This window comes from Bubalus kerabau, chromosome 7 (assembly GCF_029407905.1).
Source record: "Bubalus kerabau isolate K-KA32 ecotype Philippines breed swamp buffalo chromosome 7, PCC_UOA_SB_1v2, whole genome shotgun sequence".
NCBI classification, from domain to species: Eukaryota; Metazoa; Chordata; class Mammalia; order Artiodactyla; family Bovidae; genus Bubalus; species Bubalus kerabau.
In genome coordinates, this window is record NC_073630.1 from 56,578,484 (window position 1) to 56,603,739 (window position 25,256).

A 25,256-nucleotide genomic window follows, 5' to 3' on the forward strand; every position below is an offset into this window, starting at 1 on the left:
CCCAATTTTGAACCAGTTCATTGTTCCATGTTGGGTTCTAACTGCTTCTTCTTGACCTGCATAGATATTTCTCAGAAGGTAGGTAAGGTGGCCTGGTATTCCCATCACCTGAAGAATTTTCCACAGTTTGTTGTGATCCACACAGTCAAAAGAATTAGCGTAGTTAATGAGGCAGATGTTATTCTGGAATTCCCTTGCCTTTTCTATGATCCAAAGGATGTTGGCAATTAGATCTCTGTTTCCTCTACCTTTTCTAAATGCAGCCTGTACATCTGCAAGTTCTTAGTTCAAGTACTACTAAAGCCTAGATAGGAGGATTTTGAATATTACCTTGCTACCATGTAGAATAAGCACAAGTGTATGGTAGTTTAACATTCTTTGGCATTGCCTTTCTTTGGGATTCAACAAAAACTGATTTTTTCCAGTTCTGTGGCCACAGCTGAGTTTTTCAAATTTGCTGACATATTGAGTGCTACAGTTTAAGAGCATCATCTTTAAGGATTTTAAATAGCTCAGATGGAATTCCATCACCTCCGCTAGCTTTGTTTGTAGTGATGCTTCCTAAGGCTCCCTTGACTTCACATTCCAGGATGTCTGACTCCAGGTGAGTGACCATACCACTGTAGTTATCTAGATCATTAAGAATTTTTTTTGTATAGTTCTTCTGTGTATTGTATTCAGAAATAAGATTTAAACCCTAGCATATATAAATAAATGTGAAGAGCTAATATGTATTTTTGAAATCTATATTTTTAATTTTTTTATTTTTACTGCTGTAAATTTCTGACTTATACTACAGATTCTGATTGCTCTTCATACTTGTATAATTAAGACTCACAGATCCCCTAAATTTTTTAAAAAAATCATCAAATAATTTCTTGACAATATGAAAACATCTGTCACTCTGTAATCTGGGGCACAATACTGCCAATTTATTTTTTCTTTTCCTCTCCACACAATGTCAGTTACTACTAAAATTTAAAATAAAATTCAGATAAAAATAATATCTTCTTCTAATTTATCTTTTAACCATTACAAATTAAGTGTATTTAACCCCAAATAAAATTTATTTTGCTTATCCAGGTATAGCAACATTAATGTATAGTAACTCAAATATTTGTTCCTTTCTTTTTCAAGAAACATAGCTTAATGATATTTCCAATGTGAATGAAATTACAGAATCAAGGGTTCAAATTAAGCTGCTTAGTTTTCTCTCTGAGTCCAGTGTCGATTTAATCCTATTTCACTCTATTGAAACAAAAGATAAAATGAGAATAACACTGTGAAGTCCTTAATTTGATGCTGATTTGTACTGACATTTTATCAATACATTTTTCTTTCTCTCTTTTTTTTTTTCTATTAAGCCATTATTTCTAGTTGTATTGTTTCATATTTAATTATAATCATCATTTTTAGGGATGTTTCTATACAAACAAATGATAAAGTAAAAATTTCAATTTCAATCTTACCAACTTTGCATTTGACATAAATTATACTGACTGTAAAGGATATTTCACCTTAGTATACAGACAATAAAAAAACTTTTAGCTTTGCAATGAAACAAATTTCTTTTAAGCATATTCAAACTGTAACTTGCTCTTTCTTCCCTTCCTATACAATTTATACAATACGTAGAAAGTGTTTCATCATTTTGTATGTGTATTATTTACATATATATACACATTCTTATGTATATTATATTATATATATTATATATAATCTTGTATATATTTTATATGTATACATTTTATGAGATTATTTTTATAATAAAATATAATTCATATATATGACTTGATAAGTAGAAATTATTCAATTTGTTCATTAGCTTTAAAAGACTAAGTTCAAAAAAAATATTCATCATATAAGAAGAAATAGATCCATCAGGCTTTACTTAATTAATGACTTTAGCCCATCAAAAAATTACATTAAGAAAGTGAATATGAAATATATGAATGAAGCTTGTCACAGGCAAAGCCTCCAAAGTAAATGAATCTAAACTACAAAAATAATCTTCAAAACAATAAAAAGGTAGATGAGAAAATTTTAGTACAACTATGTTTTGAATAGGCACTGCTGTCATGAAGTAGGCATGTTTTAAAATACATAAAGAATGCTCAGCATCATTCATCACTGAAACATGTAAGTATAAACCATAACTAGGTAGCACCAAACACTCAGCAGAATGGCTAAACTTAAAGGACTGATATCAAATGTTAGCAAAGATGCTGAGCAACTACAACTTTATGTTACTTGTGTCCCTGCAAATTAATACAATTATTTTTGGAATTATTAAATAAAATTAATCACACATATATGATAAAGTCCAGCAATTTCACTGCTGATATATGCCCAGATATGCCAAAAACCAGGATTAAACTACTCATAATTGCCTCAAATTAGCAACAATTTAAATGACATCAAGTGGATAAAAATGAAATAATAATAGTTTGTTCATACAATGAGTAGAGCAATAAAAATTAAGAACATGCAACAAAATGGATGGACCACAGAGAATATGGAAATATTCTACAAATTGATCTTGGCAGAGTTTTCATGCTGTATGCCTACCTCAGCTTGTCTTACACTGAGTTGGACACTTAAGATTTCTGTGTGTTCTTCATAAAAGCTATGCCTTAATAGCCTTCCTGGGTTTGATCCCTGGGTCAGGAACATCCCCTGGAGAAGAGAATGGCTACCCAATCTAGTATTTTTGCCTGGAGAATTCCATGGACAGAGGAGCCTGGCATGCTACAGTGCATGGGGGTCACAAAAAGTCAGACATGACTGAACGATAAACACTAATGTTATTTGGCCATTAAAAAGCATTGCAACCTAAGCTTATATATCTCTATATACCATTTTCATTGAGTACATAATAGCTTTCATTTAAATGATTTTATAAATTGCAAAATGCATATGATACTTTCCCTCAAGGAAATAAATGAAATATAAAATCAAATAGGATGTCTTTAACAAATTATCAATAAAATTGTTTAAAGTTGTACTTTATGATACCGTTAACATTTAAAATACTAGAGGTGATGCTCCTATTGGAAGCTGTGCTCCTTATAAATAAACTGTACAATGTTTTTATTAGGATTAGTTTTATCTGTGAGTGAAAGAAAATCCAAAATGAAAGAAGGTAAAGAAGATAGAGTGATATGACAATAAGCTATCATCTTGATAATTCTGTGAAACAAACCATCCAGAAATTTGGTGGTTTGAATTAGGTCCGACCATATGGAAAGAGATGGGAATACCAGACCACCTGACCTGCCTCTTGAGAAACCTATATGCAGGTCAGGAAGCAACAGTTAGAACTGGACATGGAACAACAGACTGGTTCCAAATAGGAAATGGAGTATGTCAAGGCTATATGATGTTACCCTGCTTATTTAGCTTATATGCAGAGTACATCATGAAAAATGCTGGGCTGGAAGAAGCAAAAGCTGGAATCAAGATTGCTGGGAGAAATATCAATAACCTCAGATACGTAGATGACACCACCCTTATGGGAGAAAGTGAAGAGGAACTAAAAAGCCTCTTGATGAAAGTGAAAGAGGAGAGTGAAAAAGTGGGCTTAAAGCTCAACATTCAGAAAACGAAGATCATGGCATTTGGTCCCATCACTTCATGGCAAGTAGATGGAGAAACAGTGGAAACAGTGGCAGACTTTATTTTTTTGGGCTCCAAAATCACTGCAGATGGTGACTGCAGCCATGAAATTAAAAGATGCTTACTCCTTGGAAGGAAGGTTATGACCAAAGATAGCATATTGAAAAGCAGAGACATTACTTTGCCAACAAAGGTCCATCTAGTCAAGGCTATGGTTTTTCCAGTGCTCATGTATGGATGTGAGAGTTGGACTGTGAAGAAAGCTGAGCACCAAAGAATTGATGCTTTTGAACTGTGGTGTTGGAGAAGACTCTTGAGAGTCCCTTGGACTGCAAGGAGATCCAACCAGTCCATTCTGAAGGAGATCAGCCCTGGGATTTCTTTGGAAGAAATGATGCCAAAGCTGAAACTCCAGTATTTTGGCCACCTCATGTGAAGAGCTGACTCGTTGGAAAAGACTCTGATGCTGGGAGGGACTGGGGGGCAAGAGGAGAAGGGGACGACAGTGGATGAGATGTCTGGATGGCATCACTGACTCTATGGATGTGAGTCTGAGTGAACTCCAGGAGTTGGTGATGGACAGGGAGGCCTGGCGTGCTGCGATTCATGGGGTCACAAAGAGTCGGACACAACTGAGCGAATGAACTGAACTGAACTGATATCGCATTAGTCAGAACACAGTCACATGTCCACTCTTAGAATGAAGGCTGGACAATGCAGTCTAGGTATGGTACTCTGGCTTTTCAAGTACTTGGCTAAATACTGCTGGTCCTTTTGGTGAGGAAGAATAGGACAAGAGGATATTTGGAAGAGTCAGTAGATCGTTATCCATTGATTATCACAGAATCTCCAGCACATACACAAACCAAAAACTGTAAATGATGGTAAAATCATGTCATGTCAGAAAAAAAAATTACTGATGATGAGATACAAATTACATATTTGTTTATATTTCTTCCTTAAGGGATGAAGGCTATTTTGCTATTTGGAGTGAAGACTCAGGAATTGCAAATCCTTCCTGTTTGTGGATGTCATGAGAAAACTCATAGGAGAATTATGTCAAAAAGCTTAGTGGGGGTATTGATTTATCCTTCTAGAAAGTGTGTGTATGTTTGAGCACGTGTGTGTTAGTTTATCCAGGGTATAATATTTTTCTGACTGCTCTGTACACCTTAGATATCTGTTTATCTAACTTTAAAAATATGTGAATCTGATCTCAGGTTTCCTAGGTGGCACTGTGGTAAAGAATCTACCTGCCAATTCAGGAGATGGAGGAGATGTGGGTTCAATCCCTGGGTCAGGAAGATCCTCTGGAGGAGGAAATGGCAACCCATTTGTGTCCTTGCCTAGAGAATTCAATGGACAGAGGAGCCTGGTGGGCTACAGACCATAGGGTATCTGATAATAAGACATGACTGAAGTGACTTAGCACGCACGTATGCACACAACCTCGTGAGGAATGTTTTATTATTTTTCCACACTGTCAATGAAGAAGTGGAACTTTGAGATGTTATTAATAAATAACTTTTGGAAGTTTGAGTTTGTATAAGTTGGAGCTGATTCTTCTCCCCTAGACCACATGCATCTAAGTTCAAGTTTTAACCATGAACTTTCCTGTCAGCACTTTGATTAGCAAAGCTTGTGTATTTAAAAAGGAACTCCAAGTTATTTTTACATTATTTTTCAAAGTAAAAGGATGAAAAAATACTACAATAGAAGTGTTGGCAGCAAACATAATTCCTTTTAGCCTTGTATGGTGGGGGGAGATATCTCTTTCTTTTACCACTTACATTCTACACTGCTGAATCAGTACATGTGGTGATGCCTCGAATCCATGTATTACATAAAATTCATGACATATATAAGACATTTTATCTTGGAATTGGGCTTTTCATTACCAAGATCAGGACACAATTATCGTGGAAGGCTTACAAAAGTCTTTTATTAATAACCTTTAGGTATATTCTAGAACTTACTTCAGAAGAAAGGTAAGTTGTACCTGAAGGGAACTATTTCATGCCTTTCAGGAAAACATATCAATCAAAATGCAAAATCAAACTTTGCAGATTATCTTCCAAACAATCAAACAAATAGTGATAACCACAGTCATGTGACTCCTACACATTTTCAAAGCATTGTATCAGTATTAAATATTATATTCAAAAGACAAGGATAGCAGAGAGAAAAGAGCAGAACATTTGTGGTTAGAAGACAGGAACTTCTAGACTTCTTCCCAAAGACACATTCAAGTACCAGAACTGTCTGAGGATGAAGCTCCCACTAGTATGTAGTGATAGGAGAAGAATAAAGACATCATCTTGGGTTCTTATGGCAGACATTTCTAATTATGTACCAAATGCCCATATCCCAGGGCTTCCCTGATAGCTCAGTTGGTAAAGAATCCACCTGCAATGTAGGTGACCCTGGTTTGATTCCTGGGTTGGGATGATCCCCTGGTGAAAGGAAAGACTACCCACTCTAGTATTCTGGCCTGGAGAATTCCATGAATTGTATAGTCCTTGGGGTTGCAAAGAGTCGGACAGGCTACCCACTCTAGTGTTCTGGCCTGGAGAATTCCATGAATTGTATAGTCCATGGGGTTGCAAAGAGTCAGACATGACTGAGAGACTTTCACTTTCACTTTGCCCATTTCGCTTCCATCCTTGCTAAAGAAAAAAAAAAGAAATTTATTTTAGTCAGAAATGTGTCTGATTTTTATATTTCCAGAATCATCTGCAAATACATTGACGGTGTGACCTAGTTCCATATATAAGACATTAGCAAAAGTGGATAAAGTGGAAGCGGGGCTTATGAGAAACATAAACAGAATATATATGACATATTTCTATTTTATTCATATTTAGAATGTGCAGGGCAATGCCAGGTGGTGGACCAAGTGTACGTAATGAAAACTAAATTATAGTAGACAAGAAAGCCAAAAGGAACTTGTTTTCTCAAACAATTCTTTCATCAAATGAACCTTATCTCAACTAGATCTGCTAGATATCATGTTTATGAGTAAAATAAGTTTCTTATTAACATCCGCATTAGATTTACTTTCTTGAAAAAGCACTCCTATCTAATAGTTCTTCATTAAGTCAAATGTAGTCCATGTGAAGTGCTGCTTTCATTCTGAGAGATGGTCCAGTTTCTTTTGGTAGATATGTAAGAATAATTAAGAATAGATTTTTTTTTATTATTTATCTGTACTTGTCACCTCTAAAATAGAAATTGTTACATTGAAAAGACAATTATTCTGAAACTTTGAGTATATTTCATTAAAATAGATAATTCTGGAATTAGGAGGCTTTGTTTCCAGGTTTTCCATTTCTCACCTCAGTCATCTCTGGCAATTCAATTGACTCCAATTCTCAAGGGTAAAAGGCATATAATATTTGTTCAGCTCACAAAATTACTTGAGGATCAAGTGAAGTAAAGCATTTTATAATTCATAAAGCACTATGGAATTTTCATGGTTATTACTAATAAAATATATGTCATAGCAATCACATTTCATTCTAAATCTGTGCCTGAATTAAATAAATGCCAGCAAAATGAAATTTCAGTCTATCTTATAACTACATTCTAATTATATTTCCTAATTTATGATTCTGTAGAAGAAATTGTCAGCATGAATGTAAGTAGCTCAATATTTTCCTTTTCTTTGTCAGAATGATCATCACTGTGATGAAGGAAAAAAAGACATCTGTGCACATAAATTCCATAATGTATAGGAATGTGGTTTTAAGCCAAAATATATTAGAAACAATTTAGTGTCTCCTTGTAAGAACACTCCTAGTTACAAGCCCTGCGGGTGGTAATCTTGTGTGTTTGAATATCTCAGAAGACACCTATCAGCTCTGGCCACCTGATTTGCAAATTCTCAAGCGAAAAATGCTCTTTATTGGAAACTTTTTCATGACTGTCTAATAAGAAGAAATCACAAACCATTAAAAATTTGAGAAAATAACAGCACCTACTTTCTACGGGAGTGGTTCTTAAATTTTAATGTAGCAAAAAGCCTTGCCTGAGAATCTCCTTAAACTTTCCCAAACTCTACCTGTGGACAGGAAATTACCACAGGCTATTCACAGGTGATCCAAATCAAGGGGCTCAGACATGATACTTTATAAAAATATAATCCAGTTACATTCACAAGTTACAGATTATAAATAAAAATATAGCAAAAATATAGCAATGATTAACATTTACACATATACTACCCTTCACATTAGTCACCTTAGCAATCGCTATACTTAAGTAAAATGTAACCATCATTATACATAGCAAATAATTTCTTCTCAAGACCTAACTCCCATCAAATTTGGTAAAACCATCATCCTTTTGCATACATTTCATTTTTTCCAGTTGTATAAATTATTTAGTGAATATATGTATAATTATTTGAGAGATGCTAAGTAAAACTTTTTACAGGAGCAGAGGAGTATTTGTATGAAGCAAGAGAAAAAACTCAGCATCCGAATAAATAGATTTTATATAATTTCTTACAAACTCTAGCTATTGATTCACATGATATTTTGTTTCTTTCTTTTTTTAATTTTACATTGCAGAGCTGAATTTACAATCACATGCACACAGTAAAAGATTCAACACAAAGAAGATGTGTTTTTGTTTGTTAGATGCCAAGCAAACAAAAAGTTAAATATTAAGCAATCACTCTACCTTTTAAATCAGTGGGTCTTTCTGGATTCTTTTGTTGGCTAAGTTTAGGCTCTGTAGGTTGACTTACTAGTTCAAATCTCTTGTTCTGCCACTTACTAGCCTTGTGACCTTGGGCACAAGGTCACTCTTTTGTCTCATTTTTCTTAGAGGATTAATATGTATATTAAATTAATTAATTAATGTTTGACCTTACTGAGTTACATGTCATTTCTACCACTAGTCATTTTTTTTTTAATTGGTCTGAATTTTTTCAAAACATTTTAAGACTTCATTGACTATCTACTTAATTGTCTGTTTTCAGCCACTGAAAGGAATCAATAGGAAAGGGTTCCAGAAGTTAAATATGAAGACATTACTATATTCTAAACACTCACTTAATAAGGTCCCATAATTGAGGTACCTTGGAAAATGATGTGGGTTGCTATTGCTTTTCTACCCAGATTCACTAAAAAAAAAAAAAAAAAAAAAAAAAAAAAAAGAAAGAAAAAAAATTGAAATGTAAGTGACCCATTTGTTAGTATTTACTTAATCAGTTTTTGGTGATGGTGAGGTACAGACATAACCTGAGCAGCTAAAATCACATCAGAGTCACATTTAATGCAGCTGTGAAATAGAATATACTCAAGGCCCCAGGTTCATGTGTTCATGAAAGAGCTTTTGGACATGTTGTCTTACCTCCTAAAATAATTATCTGCCAAGATGTGTAATCTTCTGTGAGTATTCCCTCTTTTGAAAAAAGATGAACCTATAATTTCATGAACTCAAAGACTGATATATGCTCCTCCTCTCTTTGCAAAAAAAAACCCAAACATAATACTGTGTGTTAAGGGATATAAAAATAAAATCAGAAAAAGTGAAAAATTAAATGTGGATTGATTATATCAAGATACCATGATAAAAAATGAGTTAGTCTTAATTCAAAGAGTGTCTCTATTTAACTCATTTGTTTGAAAATATATTCTAAATTTACCCTTTTTCTAGTCCCATGCTGTTTAGTTCATAGTTTTATTAAATGCATATTCAAATTATCATTAATTCTCAAGTCTCCTGTGCTTCTAAGATATGTAATTTGTGTCACAGAAGGTTTATTATTGAATTCTTATTTATATTAAAAACAGATCCATACTTAGATGTTTTAATTATAGTTCAATATCAGACAAATATCTCATTCCCATTATCCTTTTTATTAGCATAATAAATTGTTGTGATGGTGCTGAACAATCAGCAAAACAAAAAAGGCAATGTGTTCTCAATAGCAAGAACTATGATATATTTCTTCTGTGAAATATATAGTCATTATGTATCAAAATGTTATCATACTTCAAGGTCATTATCAGGCTGCCTCTACCATAACACTGTGCAAATGTGGATATCATAATCTATCAGATTTAGAATACTGGATCTAATACTTACTGACAACAAAATATCTATTAGAAATTAGCTTTAGAACTATTACCTGAAAAAAATGGACTTTAAAAAAAAAATGATATCTTTACTAAAATACAAGTATTGTAGAGGGGGCAGTGTCTGGAATTTAGGGCCAGTTAAATTAAAAATATATATGCAAATTATTTATTAATAACCACAATTAAAAATCTTTTGTGTTTTACTAGTCAAGAGATTAATAATATGTTTCTATGAGCTTTATGCAATACACTAAGTCATAGTGCAAGATGAAACAGTAGTGACAGCCTTTTTTGGTTAATACCTTTCTTTAGTTCAGCATCAAGATTGTAAATACATTTAAATGTACAATAATACATCCTGGCTTAGAATATGTGGCAGATCTACTATATGTTCTTCCTACATAATGTGATTGACACTCCTCCTGCACTTGAATCTTGGTGGAGCTGTGAATACTGTGGATAGAACACTCTGTGCCTTCAAGGTTAAGTAATGAAGGTTGACAATGTTTCTGCTTGGTCATCTTGAGGTGCTTGCTCAAGGAACCCAGCAGTGCTGTGAAGAAGATATTCGTTTTTTGAATGTTGAGTTTTAAGCCAACTTTTTCACTCTCCTCTTACACTTTCATCAAGAGGCTTTGTAGTTGCTTTTCACTTTCTGCCATTAGAGTGGCATCATACACATATATCAGGCTGTTGATATTTCTCCTGGCAATCTTGATTCCAGCTTGTGATTCATGCAGCTTGGCATTTTACATCGTGTGTTCTCCATATAAGTTAAATAAACAGGGTGACAATATACAGCTTTGTCATATTCTTTTCCCAATTTTGACTCATTCTGTTGCCCTATGTCTGATTCTAACTGTTGCCTCTTAACCTGCATACAGATTCTCAGAAGACAGGCAAAGTGGTCTGGTATTCCCTTCTCTTTAAGAATTTTCCAATTTGTTGTGATCTACACAACGGCATTAGCATAGTAAATGAAGCAGAAGTAGATGTTCTTCTGGAATTCTCTTGCTTTTTCTATGATCCAACAGATGTTGGCAATTTGATCTCTGGTTCCTCTGCTTTTTCTAAATCCAGTTGTACATTTGGAAGTTCTTAGTTCACATACTTCTTCTGAAGCCTATCTTGAAGGATTTTGAGCATGACCTTATTAGCATGTTGAATGAGTGCAACTGTAAGGTAGTTTGAACATTATTTGGCATTACCCCTTTTTGTGATTGAAATGAAAACTGATATTTTCCAGTCCTATTGCCACTATTGAGTTTTCCAAATTTGCTAACGTATTGAGTGCAGCACTTTACAAGCATTGTCTATTAGGATTTTAAATAGCTCAGCTGGATTCCATAAACTCCACCAGCTTTGTATGTAGTAATGCTTCCTAAGACCCACTTGACTTCACACTCTACGGCCACATTATTATGGTTATCCAGATCTTTAAGACTTTTTGCTATCATTCTGTGTATTCTTGTCACTTCTTAATCACTTCTGCTTCTGTTAGTTCTTTACCTTTTTGTCTTTTATCATGCCAATCCTTGCATGAAATGTTCCCATAATATCTTCAATTTTCCTGAAGAGATCTCTAGGCTCTCCCATTCTATTGTTTTCTTCTATTTGTTGGCATTGTTCATTTAAGAACTTCTTATCTCTTCTTGCTATTCTCTAGAACTCTGCATTCAGTTGTGTATATGTTTTCCTTTCCCCCTTGCCTTTTGCCTCTCTTCTCAGCTGTCTGAAATGCCTCCTCAGAAAATCACTTTGCCTTTTTGCATTTATTTTTCTTGGGGATGGTTCTGGTCACTGCCCCCTGTTCAAGGTAATGAACCTCCACCCATGGTTTTGGTACTCTGTCTGCTAGATCTAATCCCTTAAATCTATTTATCGCCTCCACTGTATAATCAAAAGGGTTTTATTTAAGTCATACCTGAAAAGCAAAGGAGAAAAGGAAAGATATAACCATCTGAATGCAGAGTTCCAAAGAATAGCAAGCAGAGATAAGAAAGCCTTCCTCAGCGTCCAATGAAAAGAAATAGAAGAAAACAACAGAATGGAAAAGACTAGAGATCTCTTCAAGAAAATTAGAGATACCAAGGGAACATTTCATGCAAAGATGGGCTCGATAAAGGACAGAAATGGAATGGACCTAACAGAAGCAGAAGGTATTAAGAAGAGGTGGCAAGAATACACAGAAGAACTGTACAAAAAAGATCTTCATGACCCAGATAATCATGATGGTGTGATCACTCATCTAGAGCCAGACATCCTGGAATGTGAAGCCAAGTGGGCCTTAGAAAGCATCACTACGAACAAAGCTAGTGGAGGTGATGGAATTCCAGTTGAGCTATTTCAAATCCTGAAGGATGATGCTGTGAAAGTGCTGCACTCAATATGCAAGCAAATTTGGAAAACTCAGCGGTGGCCACAGGACTGGAAAAGGTCAGTTTTCATTCCAATCCCAAAGAAAGGCAATGCCAAAGAATGCTCAAACTACTGCACAATTGCCCTCATCTCACACGCTAGTAAAGTAATGCTCAAAATTCTCCAAGCCAGGCTTAAGCAATATGTGAACCGTGAACTTCCTGATGTGCAAGCTGGTTTTAGAAAAGGCAGAGGAACCAGAGATCAAATTGCCAACATCTGCTGGATCATGGAAAAAGCAAGAGAGTTCCAGAAAAACATCTATTTCTGCTTTATTGACTATGCCAAAGCCTTTGACTGTGTGGATCACAATAAACTGTGGAAAATTCTTCAAGAGATGGAAATACCAGACCACCTGATCTGCCTCTTAAGAAATTTGTATGCAGGTCAGGAAGCAACAGTTAGAACTGGACATGGAACAACACACTGGTTCCAAATAGGAAAAGGAGTACATCAAGGCTGTATATTGTCACCCTGCTTATTTAACTTATATGCAGAGTACATCATGAGAAATGCTGGACTGGTAGAAACACAAGCTGGAATCAAGATTGCCGGGAGAAATATCAATAACCTCGAATATGCAGATGACACCACCCTTATGGCAGAAAGTGAAGAGGAACTCAAAAGCCTCTTGATGAAAGTGAATGTGGAGAGTGAAAAAGTTGGCTTAAAGCTCAACATTCAGAAAATGAAGATCATGGCATCTGGTCCCATCACTTCATGGGAAATAGATGGGGAAACAGTGTCAGACTTTATTTTTTTGGGTTCCAAAATCACTGCAGATGGTGATTGCAGCCATGAAATTAAAAGACACTTACTCCTTGGAAGGAAAGTTATGACCAACCTAGATAGCATATTGAAAAGCAGAGACATTTCTTTGCCAACAAAGGTCTGTGTAGTCAAGGCTATGGTTTTTCCTGTGGTCACGTATGGATGTGAGAGTTGGACTGTGAAGAGAGCTGAGCACCAAAGAATTGATGCTTTTGAACTGTGGTGTTGGAGAAGACTCTTGAGAGTCCCTTGGACTGCAAGGAGATCCAACCTGTCCATTCTGAAGGAGATCAGCCCTGGGATTTCTTTGGAGGGAATGATGCTGAAGCTGAAACTCCAGTACTTTGACCACGTCATGAGGAGAGTTGACTCATGGGATAAGACTCTGATGCTGGGATGGATTGGGGGCAGGAGGAGAAGGGGACGACAGAGGATGAGATGGCTGGATGGCATCACTGACTCGATGCACATGAGTCTGAGTGAACTCTGGGAGTTGGTGATGGACAGGGAGGTCTGGCGTGCTGCAATTCATGGGGTCGCAAAGAGTTGGACACGACTGTGTGACTGAACTGAACTGAACTGAATGTCTGAGTGGTTTTCCCTACTTTGTTCAATTTAAGCATGAATTTTACAATAAAGAGCTCATGATATGAGCCACAGTCAGCTTCAGGTCTTGTTTTTGCTAACTATATAGAGCTTCTCCATCTTCAGCTACACACAATATAATCAATCTGATTTCTGCTCATCTGACATCTGGTGATGTCCATGTGTAAAATCATCTCTTGCATTGTTGGGAAAGGATGTTATGACATGTGCGTTCTCTTGACAAAACTCTTGTTATCCTCTGCCCTGCTTCATTTTGTATTCCAAGGTTAACCTTGCCTATTACTCCAGGTATATATTTACTTTCTATTTTGTATTAGAATTCCCTATGATGAAAATGGCAGTTTGTTTTGGTGTTCAGGTCTAAGAGATCTTGTAGGTTTTCATAGAACCATTCAGCTTCTTTGGCCTTAGTCGTTGAGGCACAGACTTAGATTAGTGTTATGTTGGATTGTTTGCCTTGGAAATGAATTGATATCATTCTGTCATTTATGAGATTGCACTCAAGTACTGCATTTCAGATTCTTCTGTTGCCTCTGAGGGTTACTCCATTTCTTCTAAGGGATTCTTGCCCACAGTAGTAGATATGTGTGTGTTAGTCACTCAGTCATGTCCAACTCTTTGCAACCCTACAGACTCTAGCCTGCCAGGCTTCTCGGTCCATGGGATTCTCCAGGCAAGAACACTAGAGTGGGTTGCCATTTCCTTCTCCAGGCAATCTTCCCAACCCAGGGATCGAACCTGGGTCTCCCATATTACAGACAGATTCTTCACCCTCTGAGCCAAAGCAGATATAATGGTCCTATAAATTAAATGCACTCATTCCTGTCCATTTCAGTTCATTGATTCCTAAGATGTCAATGTTCACTCTTTCTATCTCCTGCTTGATTACGTCCAATTCACACGGATTCATGGACCTAAGATTCCAGGTTCCTATGCAATATTGTTCTTAAGAGCATTGGGTTTTAGTTTCACCACCAGACACATCCACAGTTGAGCATCATTTCTGCTTTGGCCCAGCCACTTCATTCTTTCTGGAGCTATTTCTCCATTCCATCCCAGTAGCATATTGGACATCTGATCTGGGGGTTCATTTTATGGTGTCATTTCCTCTTGCCTTTCATACTGTTCAAGGGGTTCTCATGGCAAGAATACTAGAGTGGTTTGCCATTCCCTCCTCCAGTGGACCATGTCTGTCAGAACTCTTCACTATGACCCATCCATCTTGTGGCCCAGCATAGCATAACTCATATTTTTATTGAGTTACACAAGACCCTCTGTCATGGCGAGGCTGTGATCCATGAAGCTGAAGAAGTTTAGAGAAAACACTATTTCAAAAAAGGAAATGACTGGCATATAGAATGACCTTAAAGATAGCTAAAGAAGAGAAGAAGGAAACATTTGTTGAGTTGGTAAGAAAAAGGTGATAACAGAACCTCAGAAAAGAAGTTTTAGTTGATTGGTGGGAATAGATATCAGATTAGAGAAAGTAAAGTTTGGACAGGATGCAAGAATAATTAAAACAATTTATAAATTTTTGTTTCCTTAGTTTTTTTGAGATGTAGTTTAGAATAACGAATATTATCTAAAAGTAATGTACTTTAAAATCTGTTTTATTAATGAAGGCAAAAATGGTCATCTGTACATGTGTAGACACATAGGTAAGGACAGCCTGAGGCAGTAAGAATTATCGAGTTGAGAGGAAGCGATTAATGATGGTGAATAAAGCAGAGCTGACGCAGAGTCCTTGAGGAAAAAAAAGCCCTGGCGTCCAAACCACAAAATAAAGTATTGGCCTTTGAGAACAGAGACTCTTCTTTCATTGTTACAGGAAGGACAATGGACAATTTAATTACTGATTCAATTTTCTGTGCTGATCCCTGGACAAGAAGATGAGGTATTTCCTATCGACTATTTTTCTTCCCCTCAGACTAACATAATGTCATTGCCTAAGAGTTAGAGAATAAAGAGCTAGAATTTAAGGAAGAGAAAAGACAGTCATCACCTTGAAACCTGGAAAGTGATTTTACTGGGCAAAACAAGTATTTAAGTATGTTGAAAGATAAGTTGACCTCTATATTTTAAAGCAAATTTAAACTTAAATTTAAAATGAACTAATTAGTCCAGCTTTATGATGTTTGCTATCATGTCCAGTTGCTTGGGTTGATGCACGGAGAATGTAAGTAGATAAAATGGTTATTTCTATACGCTTTCAGATTTGCCAGGTCAAAATAGTACAATGACTTGAGAGGAATGAATGAGGAATGAGAGCGGCTTGCAAAAGGCTGGTTGTCATAATGAGTTTGGAAAATAAAATTATGGTATCAATTACTTAAAAAAAGAGACCTTAAATGTTCTACTTAAAGAATAAATCAATGTTGAATTTTATTTTATTTTTTTTAATTTAAATTTGTTTATTTTAATTGGAGGCTAATTACTTTACAATATTGTATTGGTTTTGCCATACATTCAACATTCAATAAATAAATAAATAAAATGGAAAACAAAAGAATAAATCAATGGCTAATAAAACAAATTTAAGGGAGTCATATATTTTATTTTATAAAACAATATTGACTGAATACCTGGTTACTTTTAATGGTAGCAGTAAAGTTTTTACTTAATCTTAGTAACTGTTAACAAAAAAATTATTAAGATTTTTTCCTGTCCTGGCATGATAACTCATTTTTTTTCCTCCAAAATTACTTATCATAGTTGTTGATTTATATTGAATTTCCATTGCTGATGCTGTTTGTCTAAACTAGCAACTGAGTTGCATCAGTAAAGAAGCTGAGAGGGATATAAAGCATGCCTTCATTTAAACCAACTGAACTGGGTTTATACATCTATGAATACAAAGTAGATGAGAAAGAAATATTTTTAATGAGTTAACTAATAGTATTTTAGTCTTAAGGAGAGATGCTTCAATGTACACATGGTAAAATGTGTCTTTGTGATGGGAAATAGCCATTCTTTAGCTTCTGACTGAAACAACATCATGGCATCCTGAGAACTGGAAGCTTTGCATTTATCTGTAGTCACCACTCTTCACATAGCCAATCCTGTGCCAATGGCAGGCAAAGAAAGTAAAGAGGTTTTATCAAATGACTTCAAGGAGACTTTTATATAACAAGTGAGTAACGGAGCAAAGGCAGGGGAAATCTTCCACAAGAACACTGTAAATAAGAATATGTATAAAATACTACTATGGTGACTCTTAGATAAAACTGATAGATATTTTGAAAAGAACTAATTTCTAGATGTAAAATAGGTGGGGGGTTTTGCCATAATGTCTCAATTTTTTTTTTTTGATATTGCATTTTAATACCAAATTCCACTTGTTTATTGCTCATATTTTTATTTTATTTATTTATTTTTTTTAATTTTTTTTAATTTTTAGACTTTACATAACTGTATTAGTTTTGCCAAATAAATGTTCTAATTGAAAATTATCTCCTGATGAAGATTTAAATATATGAGTCATATAAAAAGTGCAATGTATTTTTAAAGAGTAATCTTCATTAACTTTTAGTTTATTACATTAAAATCAAGAAGTAGTGGAATACTGTCTTCACAAAGAATAAATCAAACCCAAACCAAAACAAGAATATTATTTGGCCACGAGATAGGCTTTTAACCATCCACCTCATGATTTCCTCAATCTCTGTGTTTTTGTGGGTCTGTGGTTAGTGTGTAATTGTAAGCAACTTTACAATTCCACCTGTGGAGTCTAGAACCTATTCATAGGTGACTTCTAAAATAAATATTTTTGATCTTGACAGGATACTGCATACTGCCTGGACTTTGAAAACTTAATAGTAAATTTATAACCCAGGTAAGAAAATAGAATACATCAACTTAATGTTTGCACTCCAGTTTACCACTTTACAACTCAAATCTTTCTTAACATTTCTGCAGTTGTGTAGTTTCAAAACCTGTGGTAGAAATAAATATAGGTTTTATTTAAATTTTATTTTTTAATCATCAATCCTCTTCCAACATTTTAAAAAGTCCTACACTTATGTCTCTTTAGGAAAAAATGATTATTTCTAATCATAGCATTACACACGTGGGAACAGATATAAAGAGATAAGAATTGCTCAAGGTCATTGGCAGATGTATGATTAAGTGACAGCAAGCAACCACTGAATACAGAACATTAGACAGATGTCCAAACTGTAAAGAATATGAACATTTGCAAATTTAAACAAAAAGTGACTTTAAAAATCATTGTTTGCTAGTGAGAAAATAAAGGAAGCACATTATACATAAACAACATAAATATAATATTTAATATAAACAAAAGTATATTAAAATATATTTACTTATTACTATAAATAAATATAAATGTGTATCATATGATTTTTATTACAATACTTTTAAAAAAACTGAGTTAGTTATAGAATGGCATGGTCTAAAGCTGGCTGACTCTTCTCAGATCGTGTGAGACTCTTAGGTTGTATTCTGACCGATTTGGAATCGAGTAAATATGACAAAAGAGAAAAGCACAAGAACCTACATATAAAAATGGCAAATTTCTATCATCAAGTAAATTATGGTCTTGGTAATATGAAGAAATGTAAGTAGATGTCTGTTACTGATACACTGTGCATACACATGCACAGTTGTAAGTGCATATAGCAAACATTTAAAGTGTGAGGCCTGTTAATGTTTCCATGGCTCTTTGCTATATCAAGAGGAAAAAAGTGGGTTTATTCTTTACCAAACCTGTGCTGAACAAGTCGTGTAGGTTGTTTCAGTTAGGTCTAAGAAACGTCCTGGAAAATAATTCTTATTCTCCATTAAAAGAGAAGGAAACAATCAACAGTACTGTATTACTGAAAGCACAAATTTGCAGAAGATGTATCTAAAACTGGTCTATATTTGTCATACTATCTCTACCTACTCATCCCTACCAAGAGACCTGTGAAATTTCACTGTTAATTATGAATGGAGAGTGGGGTTTGGGGATGAAATGGAGAGAGAGAGAAAAGAGATGAGAAGAGAGATGAGAAGGGAGACAGAATTGGTAATCTTCATGGAACAAAGTGAAAAGTCCAATAATAATGTTCCCTACACATATATTCTCCAGTAGCCAGAAAGAGTTAGCATACTTCCCCTCTAGTTTGAATCACCCTCTAGTTTGAATCACCACCAGGAAAATAATTTGGCACTGGGGCAATTATTTTAGAAAACTCACATCCTTAATGCAACTGTTAATAGTACCATGATGGGGCAAGGAAGAAAAGGTTCAAAATGAGGACTGTTTTCAGCATATGCCAAATTCTAACTGATAATCCACTTCAAATAGAGTAGTGTTATTTCCTCTTCATTTCTCCTCCAATACTGCTTTGAATATTGAATTTTCTTGTGATAAGTCTTCCAAGTTAATGATCAAAGTGCACTTCATGAACCAACATGATTTTAACTCAGCTTTTCAGTTAGTCTTCCTAAAATGTTCCCGGGGGAGTCAAATTTTCCTGACTCAAGATATTTCTATTCAAGGTCTAAAACCGCTTTTGAGGGTAATAGCTAAGTAAACACTGTTGTATTTTGGTTGATTGAATCTGCATGAATTATTTTTCATTAAATGCAAAATCTAATTCCAAGGGGAAGAAAATCTTGTTAATTGTTTTCATAAAGATGTGCCCCAGGGCAGCATTTAGTTTTTCACTGACCATGGGTTTCCTAAAGCTTTTCAATTCTGTCAAATCATTGCTTGTTTATATTACTCATTGAAAATGAAAAATAAAAAATAAAAATGACCTTTTATGAGGGGCATTTGTTAAATATATTTTTCCTTCTAGCTAAAAACTTCTCAGTATGAATATTTACTCTAAAAGAAAAAGACACAAAAAGCAAGTAGACTTACCTGAATAGAACATTTACCAATTACCAATTTCAAATCATCTCTCTCTAGAAAAAGTTACTAGAACTCCCTGTTCAGTTTTCCTAACACTGGAGGAAAAAAAATGTCATCTGGTAAAAAAAAAAAAAATCAGTGTTCTTTTGAGACAAAATACTCAGTTCACCACAGATACTTCAGACTCACACACATACACTCAGTATTTTTAAAAATGTGTTGCGTGGATTGGAAGAATCAATATAGTGAAAATGGGTATACTACCCAAAGCAATTTATAGATTCAATGCAATCCCTATCAAGCCACTAATGGGATTCTTCACAGAGCTAGAACAAATAATTTCACAATTTGTATGGAAATATGAAAAACCTCGAATAGCCAAAGCAATCTTGAGAAAGAAGAATGGAACTGGAGGAATCAACCTGCCTGACTTCAGGCTCTACTACAAAGCCACAGTCATCAAGACAGTATGGTACTGGCACAAAGACAGAAATATAGATCAATGGAAAAAATAGAAAGCCCAGAGATAAATCCACGTACATATGGACACCTTATCTTTGACAAAAGAGGCAAAAATATACACTGGATTACAGACAATCTCTTTAACAAGTGGTGCTGGGAAAACTGGTCAACCACTTGTAAAAGAATGAAACTAGAACACTTTCTAACACCATACACAAAAATAAACTCAAAATGGATTAAAGATCTAAACATAAGACCAGAAACTATAAAACTCCTAGAGGAGAACATAGGGAAAACTCTCTCCGACATACATCACAGCAGGATCCTCTATGACCCACCTCCCAGAATATTGGAAATAAAAGCAAAAATAAACAAATGGGACCTAATTAAACTTAAAAGCTTCTGCACAACAAAGGAAACTATTAGCAAGATGAAAAGTCAGCCTTCAGAATGGGAGAAAATAATAGCAAATGAAGCAACTGACAAACAACTAATCTCAAAATTATACAAATAACTCCTACAGCTCAATTCCAGAAAAATAAATGACCCAATTAAAAAAGGGGCCAAAGAACTAAATAGACATTTCTCCAAAGAAGACATACAGATGGCTAACAAACACATGAAAAGATGCTCAACATCACTCATTATCAGAGAAATGCAAATCAAAACCACTATGAGGTACCATTTCACACCAGTCAGAATGGCTGCGATCCAAAAGTCTACAAGTAATAAATGCTGGAGAGGGTGTAGAGAAAAGGGAACCCTCTTACACTGTTGGTGGGAATGCAAACTAGTACAGCCACTATGGAGAACAGTGTGGAGATTCCTTAAAAAACTGGAAATAGAGCTGCCTTATGATCCAGCAATCCCACTGCTGGGCATACACACTGAGGAAACCAGAAGGGAAAGAGACACGTGTATCCCAGTGCTAATCACAGCACTGTTTATAATAGCCAGGACATGGAAGCAACCTAAATGTCCATCAGCAGATGAATGGATAAGAAAGCTGTGGTGCATATACACAATGGAGTATTATCCAACCATTGAAAAGAATGCATTTGAATCAGTTCTAATGAGGTGGATGAAACTGGAGCCTATTATACAGAGTGAAGTAAGCCAGAAAGAAAAACACCAATACAGTATACTAATGCATATATATGAAATTTAGAAAGATGGCAACAATAACCCTGTATACGAGACAGCAAAAGAGAAATTGATGTATAGAACAGTCTTTTGGACTCTGTGGGAGAGGGAGAGGGTGGGATGATTTGGGAGAATGGCACTGAAACATGTATAATATCATACATGAAACGAGTCGCCAGTCCAGGTTCGATGCATGATACTGGATGCTTGGGGCTGGTGCCCTGGGATGACCCAGAGGGATGGTATGGGGAGGGAGGAGGGAGGAGGGTTCAGGATGGGGAACACGTGTATACCTGTGGCAGATTCATTTTGATATATGGCAAAACCAATACAATATTGTAAAGTTAAAATATAAAATTAAATTTAAAAAAAGAAATAAAAAAAATAAAAATGTGTTGCAAGAGAGAATGAATGAACCATTATTTATTAAAACTAAGAATGATTTTTATTCGTGGTTAAAGATCTAGGGCAAGGATACAAAGCAAACTGATTATTCCACTTCTGTAATCTCAAGGAAATTCTTTTGTGCACATACCCATGCACACTCACATACTCACTAGAGAATCGGGTGAAAATACTGTTTCAGTTATATTTTAAGTTCAGTCTTTTCTCTTGACCAAAGTTTAGATATTGTCGTACAACACCACTTTTATAAGCTGCCTTTATTTTTACTATGGTTAGAAGTTTTCTATTGTAAAATGGATCGATCTTACTCCAGCTTACAAAATTACTCCAATACGGACTTGATTCCTTCAACCTTTCTACTTAAAAAGTCACTAAAGCTTGCATGACCAGGGCAGGATGTACTTTTGCTCCAGTATATAATACTTGCATACCTTATTGTGTTTCCTAATTGAGAAAAATTGTCAGAGGCTGACCTGAGTGCTTCTACTAATAAAAACTGAAGTCAGGAATTCAAGTGACCTTAGCTTTCTTGCAAATGTCCTTCAAATATTAAAGTAGAAAATCTTCTGGAGCTTCAACAGTGGTGCACTCAAGTGGTTATTTCTATATCCCAGAGTCAACCACAGAGACTAAGAGATAAATTATACACTTCATAAAATAAATAGAATATTCAGACATCATGTTAGTAACATTAACATAGTCTATAAATACTCAATTGCAGAGACATTGTAACTAAATGTTAAAATATAAAATTTCAAAATGAATTTATCATTCTCTCCATGAAAGAATTTTTCCATTTATTTATTTTTTGATGAGTTTAGTTGAATTCCCATTTCACGAAATTTATCTTATTTTTGAGTGATAGCAAAAACTGAGTGCAGCATTTATGGGCTGCACATAGGGAGCAAATATATGGGCATTTTCACTGTCTCTTTATCTGAATTTCAAATTCCTTAAATGAATGGAAGCCATGTATATGTTTTAGAGTAACTGACCTCAGACATTGAACAAAAAGCTATTTTACCTGCCAGTGAAAAGTTAGCAGGATTTAGTAAAAGCTATCCTAGGTTGAAAGAGATTCACTGTACAGGTCTTACATAACAATAATTCAGGATTTTACATTAACACAGTATTATTAAACCATTTGAAACAATTTTCTGAACTTCAGTTTTCTCATCAGTAAAGTGAGGTGCATTTTAGGGATTCAATAACAATTCACTGGTTTGCTTTGTAAATGGATTCCATGTGTTTGTTGGCTTCCCTGGTGGCTCAGCAGTAAAGAATCGTCCTGCATTGTAGGGGCATAGGTTCAAGACACTAGTTTCATTCCTATGTTGGGAAGATCCCCTGGAGAAGGAAATGGCAACCCACTACAGTATTCCTGCAAGAAAAATCCCATGGATAGAGGAGATTGGCAGGCTACAGTTCATAGAGTCACAAGAGTCGGACATGGCCTAGTGACTAAACCACCACCACGTGTTTGTAAAAAGCAGAACATGCATTGTTACTTTGTGAGAAATGATCTTAGTACCAGAAAAAATGACAGCTGTAAATTATTGAGAAACATCCAAATACTGAGTATTGAGTGTTAACCAAATTATATAGATTAGGCAAAGAATCCACCTGCAATCCAGGAGACCCAGGTTCAATCCCTGGGTTGGGAAGATCTCCTGGAGAAGGAAATAGCAACCCACTTCAGTATTCTTGCCTGGGAAATCCATGGACAGAGGAGTCTGGTTGTCTATAGTCCACAGAGTCATAAGAGTCAGACACAACTTAGCAACTAAACCACCACCACCAAATTTTTCATATAATGAGATGTTATACAGTTGATAAAATTCTCATCTTTTAAAATGTGTATCAGAAAACCATAGTCTCTTACAAATTAGTAAATATAAATATTGAATCCAAACTCTGTTCTGTTTAATCTTAACAGTATATTCTAATAATAAAAATAGAATCTTCAATTCATTGAAATAATCTATGTTTGTGTAGAAAAACTGGGATGTATGTCAGGGAAACTGAGTTAAGCTATTAGAAATGGGAAAACAATTGAAGTATCTGAAGAATAATTTAAATACTAATGTGACTGGTTACCTGTAAGGAATGAATGGGGGTGGCGTAGGATTATGCCACATCTCCTAATTTATCTTTTTTTAATACAATCCTGATTTTGAAATTTTTCCATTGTTTAACAAACTCAAAGAGAAAAAAAAAAAAAGAAACAACATTAAAATCAAAAAGTTTGGGAGAAAATCCTAAAAGTTGAACAAAAACAGAAACAACTCAACCAAAATGTATTTTAAATGAATAATATAACCACACTGAAAAGTGAGGGGGAATAAAGAGGTAGCTCAAGTACATTTTGGACACATTACTTGGAATATATGAGCTCAGCAAAAACAAACACCAGAAATACTGAACTCTAGTTAGTTAACTTCTTTTATACAAAGACAGAGATTAGCAATACTGAAACTAATCATTTTATACATTTTAAGCCTGTTCAAACACATAGTTATATTACAGACAATGAGAACCAGCTTTGTCAGAGAAGAAAGTTACAGTGTGGGGAAAAAAAGGAAAGAACAAACCATGTCTTGTGTTGGAATTTGGTTTATTCTATGTTTTAAAGTATTTGGAGAGTTATATATAGAAGTAGATGCGTGTGTGGTACGTGTGTCTGGCACTTGGTTTCCTAAATCAGCTAAGAAGACTAAGAAGCAAGGAAAAAACAGAAGCAATGTGTACATAGTACCCAGATTTTGGTTTCTAAATACTATTCTCCACAAAATGGAAACTACGAGGAAATGCCTCAATCCAAAGATGTGGCTGAAAAATAAAATAATCTTGGAATATCCCAATGAGTCAGAAAACAAGAAATATTCAGCTAGACTAAAACAAATTATGAAGATGGGTCAAAGCAAAAGGAACCAGCTTGAAAAGGCTTAAGCTAGTGAAATGTGGAACAATTTGAGGTTGAAAATACATAATGACAGTAAAGGATTATAATCTAGCAATAAAACGATTCAGGGATTAACACTGATATAAAAAAAAAGATGAATAATAGATGGTTCAGTTCAGTTCAGTTCAGTCGCTCAGTCATGTCTGACTCTTTGCGACCCCATGAATCGCAGCACGCCAGGCCTCCCTGTCCATCACCAACTCCTGGAGTTCACTCAGACTCACATCCATAGAGTCAGTGATGCCCTCCAGCCATCTCATCCTCTGTCGTCCCTTTCTCCTCCTGCCCCCAATCCCTCCCAGCATCAGAGTCTTTTCCCATGAGTCAACTCTTCACATGAGGTGGCCAAAGTACTGGAGTTTCAGCTTTAGCATCATTCCTTCCAAAGAACACCCAGGGCTGATCTCCTTCAGAATGGACTGGTTGGATCTCCTTGCAGTCCAAGGGACTCTCAAGAGTCTTCTCCAACACCACAGTTCAAAAGCATCAAAAAAAAAAAAAAAGCTCAGCTTTCTTCACAGTCCAACTGTCACATCCATACATGAGCACTGGAAAAACCACAGCCTTGACTAGACAGACCTTTGTTGGCAAAGTAATGTCTCTGCTTTTCAATATGCTCTCTAGGTTGGTCATAACTTTTCATAACTAAAAGATAGATAAAGAAAGGAAAGCTCCACCTTATGAAAGAACACCAACTATTAAACTTAGACAATGATAGAATTGGAAAATAAATCCCTATTTGTCAACCATGGTAATAATAAATGAATCAAAAACAAGTTATCATAGATCATAGATACTAAAACTTGTTGGAGAAAGTCTGAGGAATATTAAGATGTTTACATAATTTTAAAATATCTCTCTAAAGGATATCTATTAATTAAAAAGGATAAAATAGTAACTTTACAGTTAAAAACAACCCTGGCAA